The following is an 11,241-nucleotide window of genomic DNA, read 5'->3' on the forward strand; positions in this document are numbered from 1 at the left end:
CGGGCCTCTAATAGCATTACTTTAGTCGCATTTATTCGACTAATCATGCCGCCAACACCTGCTATTGCTGTGCACCGTTCGAAGGTAGCTCGGTAGGGATCATACGAAGGCGGAGATGCTGGGGAGACTTGTGAGTAAAACGAAGAGACCGAACAGGCTGGTCGATCCGACCGGATGATGGATGTTCGCTACCGGAAGGATAATTGAATATTCTAGTTCACCAACCTGCCTCGATTTGATTCAAGTGATTTTTTCGCTCACTCCCAGGCCTCTTTCTCTCTCTCTCTCTCTCTGTGCGGTTGTGTACCTGGCCAGGTAGTGAAGAACTGGAATGGAACTCAGACATCATGCTCAACGTGAAGCTTAGTGGAGCAAGATCAAGCATCTACCAAATCACCGTCTACCAAAGGATCAAGGTACGCCCAGAACGCGGCCTCGTACGAAACGTACGATACTTCATTATTCAATGATACAAGAGCATGGGTTAGTTAGAGAGATACACGCCCCAAACAGTGGCACCATATCAGCCTGGACCCGGGCACCATACTCCGGGGCTTTGATCACCAGCCTCCCGGGAGGTGGTACCATGTTTAATGCGAAAATCGATACAAGGACACCCGGTGAAGGGCGAACCGCGAACAGATTTATCTGAGACGGGCAGAGTTTTCGCCCGAGCGAGCACTCCTAAGATTCGTTCCTTTAGGTGCCACGCTAGAGCACATCGAGCATATCGATTCCATTTTGAAACACAGCGTTATTGTTGCTATATTCCGTTTTCGAATACGAAGAATTCGACTGCAGCGCTTCTGTTATTGGAATAAAGCATGGAACAGTTAATATTTGGCGGTTTTCTTTTACTCACACCATCGCCCCTAGCAGTCACTGTGGTTTTGCTGCTGATGTCGTTTTATTTGTAGTAGTCTCTTCTTTTAGTGGTAAAAAAATTGAAAAAATTGAACCATTCTTTCAAAAGTTATAGCTGATGGAACACAAAAAATGGGAAAAAAATCTGCACATTCACTATGAAAACTCGGTTTTACTTGAGGAAAATTCCCAACATTTCAAACAAAGTTTGAAATACAGGGGAACTCTTACATTGAATCGGGCATAATAAAACAGGCGATGAATCGTAACAAATGCCACATGAATCTACGGATAAAACTTAATCGAACAGTTTTCAACAATCCTGGAAAGTCTAAGTGTTTTAAGAAGAGATCTCTAAGGATATAAGGTTAAGTTAAGTTCTGGCCCGAATTGGCAAGCTGCCATTACAGCATTGATTTCATAGCAATAGTCTTCAATCTACCAAATTGCCCAGATTTTTTTCAATTAGAATTATATTGGAGTTTAATGAAAGAAAAACTGAATAAACAGGGTAAAGTAATTAAAAATCCAGCTGTAATGTACAAATGGTGGAAAAAAATAGCGAATGAGACCTCTTCAACTACTGTGCAGAAATTGATGGGTGAAATAAGACCTAAATTCATTTGCAACTCGACACAAAATTTAAATTAAATTATATAGCTTAATGAAATATCTACAAAATAACACCTTTTCCATGTGTTTAGCTTATTTCTGGCCTGAGAAGCTTTATATGAACGCTACCTAACATAACGGATCACTTTGTTTAACAAATTCGTCCTTCATCAAACTATGTAACAGAAGTTTATTATCTGAGTAAATATTTTCTCGCCCGAACACCCGACAGTCAAATGGAATGGGATATAGAACAACAGATACAAAAGGACGTCACCATCGCTGGATCGATTTGGGAACATCTCGAGGCGTAGCCTTTGGTGTATCTAATGAACCGCGTACGTGACTCGATTTCAAATTGTACCCTTCCTGTTGGCATTGCCATTGTCCCAGTAATCAATAGTATTCATCTTTGTCTCTCAATATTGTGCGAGAAGATTGAGAAGATGTCGAGACACGGCATCCTAAAAGGAAGCGATCAAATGCATATGGCCACACCTGGAAGCTGGAATACTTTTAAGGAACGAGAAAAGGAATATATAAATTTAACTTGCAACATTCCTCAGTTTTGTTATGGAAGACAATCTTCCACAAACACTAAGAGCAACTTCAACATACAACAATTGGATGAAAAGTACCCCGCAATAGAGAGAATTGTATTTTTGAATCTCAGCCAGCAGCACGCGAGCAGCGGCCATCATCATCTCGGATCAATTAGCGTCCCCCTCCCCCTGTCCACCCGAAAAACTTGAAGCAGACTAGTGGATCCACCTCCACTCCGGCTTGCTACTAATTTGGCTACACTAGAAGGGCATTGGCCGCAACAGGTTGACACCGTTCTCCTTGCGCTTGCTCGCTCGCTCGCTCGCTCGCTGTGCACTCAATTAAGCGTCTCGACGCCGGTGTTGAAGAGAAAAGGACGGGGGGACCTGGAACTGTTCTGGCTGGCTGGCTGGCTGGCTGACAAGAAGCTTGCGCGGCACAATCTGATCGTGTCGAGCGGGCTGCATCACCACCATCAGCTCATCCATTGTAGTGCAATCAAATCAAATTACGGAACACGATTATGAGCTGGTGAGTGCAGCAATCACACGGAGGTTGATGCTGATCTCGTCGTCGCCGTCCAGGTCGTCGCACATTGGTCAGGCACGCGATTGATTACGTCCGTGTGGCCCGGGTTCCGTGAGCATCAACCAGCGATGTTCGTTTCGGTCTCGTCGTCAGCCCCCGGGGTTCCGGGGGCTTTGATTGAGTGGGTTGAACCATTTAGTGTGCCTTCGCTGTGCACTAAGAGCACTTTTTGGGGAGGGCCGAGTATGTAAGTGATCTTTCGTTCTTATTCGAATGAATTGAAGAAGACGACGACGGACGACAACGACGACGACGACGAGTGGCTCAGCAGCAGATAAGACGGATGTGTTGTGACGACATTCGTCTCTGTGTAACCAGAGCAATCTCCGTTCGTCAACGGGGATAGGAGAGGAGAAGGAGAATGGTAGATAAAGTCGCGTAACACCACCTAAACTGGGCCAATAATATGGTGTTGTGTTGTCTGGTGTCTGTGCCGGGGACAGCTAGAGTGCAACCACCAACCATGACCACCCCACTGACTCTGACCATCATGGCCCAGTGTGTCCCATGGACGAATGGGCGGTTGGCAGCTTTCCTATCGCCGCATATCTCGAGCAAACACGATCTTCCAAAACACACCCCCTCACCGTCAACGTGCAGAACGTGTACGTGATGAGGAGCAGGTCGAGGGATTGTTGGTTGGCTGGCGAGGAGCATTGCACTGACATTCTAAAGCTCCAGCAAATACTGACATTTAATCGCCCTTTCGGACGTCTTACATTGCCACTTCGTCCGGTGCGCTCAGTGTGTTTGCTAGCAAGCCAGCCTACACGAAACGATAGAAGCCTGTGCCTCATCGTCAAGCGGCATCTCTGAGCGGCGGCGATGATGATGATGATGCTCTGCTGCTGCTAGTGCTAGTGTCTACTTGATAGCCACCGTGTGGTTGTGGATGTGGAAAAGAAAGCAAAGGCGCTCTCCGGCATCTTTGTCCATGCATGCCGGACGCATAATGGAGTGTCGATGTCAATGAAAAGGAATCACTTCAACTTTTGCCGAGGCCTACGACCACGACACTGCGAACACTCAAGCAACACACACCACAGTGCCTGGCAGACGTTCCGTACGATTGCTATACAATGGTGCCATCCTGCCGGCCATCTCCGAATGGCCACTAAAATCCCACCCAATTGTGGTAACCACTCGGAGGAATTGACGTCACAAATATGGTGACCAGAGCGGTGGAGCGGTGGTTTAACAATGGTTTGAGTGATGATGCCGTACAGGATTGCCAAAGGTCTGCCCTTCTTGCTGCACTACTCAGTTGGTATCCTTTTCTGAGATGTATCCATTATCACCTCCACAGAGGTACAGTGGTGCCGGGATCTTGCATAAGAGATAATACTGCTACTCATCGGAGCACACGAGTGGTTTCCATAACAGTATCGGTTGACGATTGAAATGAAGCTGTATTTGTGCCCGTGGTTGTCTAACAAGCTGCACCGTTGTCTAACAGACCGCAGCTTACAGAGGCTAACGCTTTGGTTGTTGTTCGCCAATGCACAGTACAACATTGGTTTGATTCTAGGGATAAATAGAATTGGAATCTAGACAAGCGATGCAAACACCTGAAGTAGCTGTAAGCGTTCAATTCGGATCGATCGCTGTACGCCATTCCAACAGGTAGCTCTGAGTCCCTTCAGGCAACACTTCTGTGAAACAAAGTTCTGTTTCTGGCGTCGCGAAAAGGGAGATGCGCTCCATAACGTTAATCCATTGATTGGATGAAGTGGTACTGAGAGAGAGGAAGCGTCTTGAAAAGCAATACTTAGTATAAACGCTATCTGGTTGCTCTTTACCTGACTAACGAACCCAACTATCCCCCTTTGTTCTCGAGTTGCCCCGGGACCAAATTAGACAGAATTAAGCCACGGAGCTCAGGTGCTTGGCGCTGGAAGCGAGAGTAAGGCTCCCCGGTTCAGTGTTATGGAAATGATGTTGATTTTAAAAGATAACAACGACGTGCTAGCCAAGGGATTTATTCAACGGGAGGGCACTGTCCAGCAGAAGAGCAGCAGAGTCGCCGGGCGCCCTTGTAACTAGTAATTGGGCTTAAGTGACATTTATTTTCATTTCCTTCCTTGCCATTGCGAGTGTCCAAAATCGGGTAAGAAGGCAACGAAAGAAGCCGCGTTGCCGCAAGATGGCAATGTATTTGTGTGTGCTTTGGGGAATGGTACGTGAGGTTCTACGGGAAACATCCCGTGGCCATATCGTATGGGATCAGCTGTTCGGGAGCGTGGTTGGATTGGTTGTTTCCGCAGTGATGCCCCCGGCGGGGGGGCTTTCGAGAACTATTATTTGCTGGAGAATTCGTTTCTTACACCCGCGACAGGTTCGTGTTTGTAACTGGGGTAACTATTCTTGGAGGAATCTCGCTATAGTGGACGTGATGATGAAGTTATCCGTCTTGACGAACGGTCCGGGAGTGGTTTAAGGTGGCGATCTTCAGGAAACTGCTTTAATGAATGTTGAATAGAGCATTGTAGGTAGTCTACAATGTCGCGAGAGCACTTTAATCTGCTGGAGCGAGATTGTATCATAAAGCCAAGTTGATAAAGCAATGGCGAGGACATTAATAAGTGTGGGAATGAATGGAAGACTTCATATTGCACTACTTTTAGCAGTTTTATCGTGCAGTTATACAATCCAGAGGAACCATTAACTTTACCACAACTTCCCAATGAAAGAGAGCAGCTCATGGAAATCGCACACCGGCTACAGGATACAGTAGCATCAGTTGGTGTGCGAACGGAAGCCACCCTACCATTATGTTTGCTCAACATCATTAACTTTGCTCACTCTTTGGGAACCTTCTACGGCACCTTATGCACGCCAGCTGCAACGGAGGCTGGCGAAAGTACGAAATTAAATTCTCCTCGCGCAAGCGACCATGCTACGGGTCGCGGAACAAACAGTCCCCGCATATGCTGTGCACTGCGCCACGTACGTATGTGTTTGAGGACATCGTATCACGTAATTCGTTTCGTTTCGCCTTGGGTAACCGCAAACAATCATCCGGCACTACCGGTTATTAAATTCATGCACACTGCACACTGCAACCTTCTGCAAGCTTTCTTCGTGCGCGAGATGAGTGTGCTTTTGAAGGACCATCGACGTGCAGCGACCTAAATCTGGATGCGAAAATGTGCTCGAGAGCGGTGGAAAGTAGGGAAATGTTTCTTCCATGAGTTCCAAGCCTCATACATGTCAGGGCGGGCGGTGGTTCAACTATCACCCCCACCGTGGGTCAGGTCACTAGATCTGACACATGCACCGTCGTGCTTAACATTCCATCCTCATGGCGTCAATGAATGTATCCTCCTCTGTAGTGGGTGGAACTTTCCCCCAGAAGTAGGAGTAGAAAAGTGGGCAGGACATTTCAAACCCCGTGCACCCATCCACCGAGATAAGGGTTGTTTTGAAGGGCTAATAAAATGTTAATCAGAGAACGCTCCCCTCCCTTTCGCGCTCGGTGAAATGTGTTTTCCATGTCCGGGGGTTCCGTCCTGCCGTCGAGAGGTAATAGAAATGCAATTGAAAGAAGGTTTATGGGTTTGGTCGGACGCAATGTTTCAAAGAAAGAGAGAGAGAGAGAGAGAGAGCGAGAGCGAGCGAAAGAAATAGTTCGTTCCCCTAGGACACTCTGATCAGAAGGTTGTGAAAGGCTCAAGTGGAAGATATGGAAGTAATTGGCAGAGAGATGAATCGAATGAAGTTTCAAACAAAATTGTCATCAAATTCCCCCCTCGGGGGGGGTTGCAAGCTTCTTGGTACGGTTTGGTTCAATCGTTGACCTCGACATGCGTCCCAGATGCCTACTTAGATAAGCGCAGAACGAAGATTGCAGAAACCATTCCGAACAATCACAGCAAGCAACGAACGAATCGACGAAAATTGTGAACTAGAAACAGTATGACTTCTTGCTGAGTATATCCTCCATAAGTTTCCTAAAACACTCCGCATTCACTCAATTCTATCCCCCCAAAAACTGTCTCTACAAAAGTGTGACACACTCGTTATCTTGCCGCAGCATTATGCCGCGTTGGTATTTGTTTGAACGCCAATAACAACAACAGTAATAATAATAATAATGTCTTTTGTGCGCTCCGAAGGGTAGCCAAGTGTACCGAGCACCAGTACCAGCACTGTCGGTCGGAATGTGTTGCGTGCGGAGAAGAAGTTTAGCATCCGCACCACTTACCTCACTTGCCTGCCTCTCCTGTCGCACGGTCTTTGGATGTTTTCCTCTGTCTTGTGAAAATATAAGTTTCAACCTGCGAACGGTTGCGGACAGTGCTCCGAGGGAATGGAGAATCCTTTTTGTTGCGCTTCCGGAAAACGTCGCTTGCGCTCGATCCGCCCGGGGTTTCTTTCGGTCCGGTTCGCCGTTCGTCCTGTTCCTGCTGTAAATAAGTTTTCTGACAAAGCAAAGAAGGCTCTGCGTTCGGCGTTTTGAGGTTTTGGGCTGTTTCACCTTGGCCACTACCGATGCACACACATTCGCACGCACGCACGCACTCACTTCACTCAACTGTGGGAGGGTTTCACGGCAAACAGAGAGAGTAAGCGAGTGGGTGAGAAGGAGGGGGGAGAGAGATTGTGTTAAGAAAATATGTTTAAATTAAGATAACGAAACCGTGCGTCTGCCAAGAGGGGGAAGGGGGTTGTTGGTCACATTGTTTTCACTTGACTCATAGCCCGAACACTGCTGCTGCTGCTGCTGCTGCTGCTGCTACTGCCTGGAATATGCATATTGCGCACGCACGGAAACACACCAGCCACTCTCTACCCCACGCGCCTACTACTGCCTGCCCAGGAAGGAATAGCTTCAGTTACCTCTCTCTTTCTTGCTTCCCTCCGTTTTCCTGCTCTTTCCCCTTTCATCATCATCATCACCACAATCCTCGTTTTCGCCACACCGCGTTCACCGTTTATCGAAATATGACTCTCCGCTCCGCATTATCATAAAGCGCAAACGGTGATGCACGCATTTTCCACACGCCATCGAGGCTTTTGCTTTCCTGCTTCACCGCGGGGCGATCCTAGTAATCACGCTGGAAAAACGCCTTCAAACAACACCTCACAACACACGGAAACACTCAAAACCCCCGGGTGGGCGAGGGGGGCAGGCTGCAAGGAGCACAGACTTCGCGCGTGCCAGCAAACGCCATGGAACGGAAACAAACGGACGCCATTGAAGGTAAGAGAATGCACCGCGGATAGATACAGAGCAGCGGGTCACTTTGATGTTTCCTCGAGCATTTATTTGGATGACGAACAAATAGCAGAAAAACACAACACACAAAACCACCGCACACGCATGTCACAAAAACGCACAAAAAGGCTCGACGAACGACAACGACGGGGACGTAAAATGGCGCTGCATGCAAAAAACTAATTTCACAAAAGGACTTTAAAGGCTTTCGCACCCCAGACCCCCCACAGTTGCTCCTCAATAATCCCTTCCCTGGACAAAGAGGCTGCGAGCAAAGGGTGACCGGAAGTAACCAGAGGCACACACAACGCACGCACGCACAGAGCGAGAAACACACAAGAGCACACACAAAACCACTGACCAGCTGGCTTGCTGCGAGGGAGGGGGCAGTGGGAGTGGAGGACACGGGCGACGGGAAACGAACGAACTGCTACCGGACTCGGGCACGATAAGAGCGGAACTAACCCCGGATTGCAGCCAGAACGCGTAGTTAGTGCACGCGCACGCAACCCAAACTCTCGTTCTCGTTTGGCAAATTATCGCGCTCCAGTCGGGTGTCGGAGTCGCTCTCGTAGTGGTCACCGTCGTCTTCGTCGTGTGACCGTGTGCGGTGCGCATGTGCGCGGTGGCCATCATCCCTAAACACGTTCGCCCATCGTCATCGTCATCATCGGCCACCCACCCGCGCCATTGCGATAAAGTAAGGAGAGAGAGAGAGAGACCGTTCTGGCCACTTTCTCGGTTCTCTAGAGCAGCAGCAGCAGCAGCAGCAGTAGCAGCTGGATAGTCGAATTTGTTTTGACTGTTGTCGTCAACCATCGCGTTCTAGGTTGCGTTGTTTCGGAAGTGCGAGTATGAGTCATCCCTGGTCCGTTCCTTAACGCGCCAAAGGAAATGTCAACCGCGGACACGCTACCACGCTCTGCCATGGAAACGCCACAACGGGGTGTACGGCGCGGTTCTCGCAAAACAATTGTGTTGCACGCGGGGCTTTTGTGCTTTAAACCCACAATCACGATGGTTAGGAACTGAAATACTAACACGCATTCACATTCATTTAGAACAGTGCACTTTGTTTAGCAATTTAGAAACACAATTCAGTTCAGAATAGTGCACAACGCACAGACAGATTCGATTCGTTGCCTCTTTGCCACCCTGTATCACGCCACGTACTGTTACCGTGGTTGTCGCGTTGTTTTCACTCGTTCAAAACCTTTAGTCACATTTAGCACGATGGTGCGACTCACGAACCTGAGAGCGGGGGAAGTAACTGCAGACTGCAATGGGCACTGAATGCGGTGGTATCCGAGAATGTGGGTACGATTGCGTCACGGGACGCAACAAGCCATCCACCGTTCGCCGAAAGAAGATAGCAACGAAGAAGGCAGCAAAGCGGCAAAGATAGTTTGGATGCCGCGCGTTTTTGGGAACGGGCATGCGCTGACGTGATAAGGCGGCACGCACGCCGCTAGACCCTTCCGTTCGCAAACGGTGCCGTATCGATTTCCGCCAGCAATTGCCGTGGCGAGGGGGAAGACAACACAACGACCTACGATGTTCTCTCTCGGGTACCGTTAGAGATTGTCTTCTATGGGTTTTGGTTGGGTGATGACACACTTTATGGCGGATAGGAAGTGATAGGAGTGTCGCTGGGGAAACGGTGCAACGATTCGAATGGCAGCGCGCATCGCGTGAGTGTTCTAAAGACAAGACGAACAGCTATGAAATGGTTGGTTAATGAGTTATGTGAATAAAATGAATCGCATAATTTGTTTCTTTTGCAAAGTCCACTAAGAAGACGTTATTTTCGAAGAGTATAATTTGAAAAATGGCGAAGAAAATAGTAACTATGGCGCTGTTTGTTGTTGGCAGTAGTGAGCAAAATGGATGCCGTAGTGAGAACAATTTGCTCTCGTGCGATTGTTTTCTCAGTAACCAGTATCTCGGGTTACTTGGTTTGGGTTTGAAGCAAAAATAAGCCGTTACAGTCTCCGTGGGCCATCGTGTTCAAAATCGGTGTCCATAGTAGCTTGAAAACTGTTGATCCGAAAGTGTTGAAAATTTAAACACCTCATCTTCACACTGTCTACCAAGAAGCCTTCTCGAGTTTTCATAATAATTGTTACTATTTTTATTCAGAATTGTGTAAAACACGTTTCCCTAAGCAAAATCGTAAAAAACATCACAATTTTTCAAATTGAACATGCTACAAAAAATTGAAAAATTGGGAGCTTAACAAAATCATGACAGGGAATATAAAGTCTAATAAAAGGATTGCAATTTGTTTATTTTAAGTAAATCAGCGCGTGGCTACGATGAGCATAGAAAAATATATGTTTTTGCAAACACGTTATTCCAATTTTGTTGCCATGAACGTAGTTTGTAACAAGTCCTTCACAATATACAACCAAATATTCTTCAAACAGTTGTAGTTTAATATGGAATTCTGATGAATCATTTAGGTTTTATCAGGAAAAATCTTCAAAATTAAACCATTTTTTCTATTTTTTTTGTTTTGACAACAAATTTACACGTTGTCCTGTTTTAATATCATGCACGCGCGTGTGAGCATGAGTGAGATAGAAAATTTGTATGCTAGTGTTCTCTAGCGGTAAACTCGATTTGAACCTTTCGAAAGCATTCTCTGCAACTTTCACATCAATCGAAGCAAAATGTTTCAGTTTGATCCACTTGACTTGGCTAAGGACTCTAAGGATTCACTTTAAATTTGTCTGTGCCCTCAGGAAAGGGTTCGAACTACAATAAGGATGAACACAAGACAACGCAAACAGGAATTGGGAGTTTAATATAGTATCGCTGTCTTTACCCTGTACCAAACGGTTGGAAAGAAGGGTATATTTTTCCTACCTCCTTCCAAGGATGGAGTACTATGTGGGGGTGATCGGCGTATGAACAGCTCAGTCCGAACGGAGAGGTTTCTAGGCGGACTCCTCAATTGTCCGCGCATGGATTACGGCGTGTCATCGAGAATAGCACCCAGACCCAGTTGATGCTCTACGCTTTTCTACGCTTTACGCCTTTCGATTCGATTCGTTTCGAGAATAATTGTAATAGACTGTGACGCATGTACAAAAAAGTGAGATATCCCCGCCAGCCACTACCGCCAGCCATGGTTGACCTGCCGCAATCAAGATTTTTTTCCCCTTTTTTGATCGCTTGAAGACCGCTTGTGAACGGCCTGGGACCCATACCGGCATGCTCATTATCGAAACATCGACGAACATATTTAAAAAAACTGGTCCCGAATGTTCGCTCTTAATAAAAATATTAGCAGTGAACAATCACAATAACAATATTGGTGCTAGTATCAAACTACTAACTATTGTTAGTACTACTTGCTAGCTCATTAATCTACTACTATTTAAACAAATCTCAATTAAATCAATACAATTGAA

General features: G+C 46.8%; 1 protein-coding gene across 3 annotated transcripts in view; it reads right to left on the reverse strand.

The window, feature by feature from the left end:
- The window catches only part of LOC126576190 (kazrin), a 59,382-nt gene extending 50,980 nt beyond the window's left edge, over window positions 1–8,402 (reverse strand). For 2 of the 3 annotated variants that reach the window (XM_050237360.1, XM_050237362.1), the window contains exons 1-2: window positions 8,291–8,402; window positions 6,812–7,141 (exon numbers count right to left, since the gene is read on the reverse strand). The gene's annotated coding sequence lies outside the window, so the exon portion shown is untranslated. Of the gene's footprint in view, window positions 1–6,811; window positions 7,142–8,186; window positions 8,271–8,290 lie in introns of those variants that run through there. The other variant, XM_050237361.1, reaches the window with a different exon arrangement.
- Between the last annotated feature and the right edge of the window lie 2,839 nt (window positions 8,403–11,241).

This window comes from Anopheles aquasalis, chromosome 3, assembly GCF_943734665.1.
Source record: "Anopheles aquasalis chromosome 3, idAnoAquaMG_Q_19, whole genome shotgun sequence".
Taxonomy (NCBI): domain Eukaryota; kingdom Metazoa; phylum Arthropoda; class Insecta; order Diptera; family Culicidae; genus Anopheles; species Anopheles aquasalis.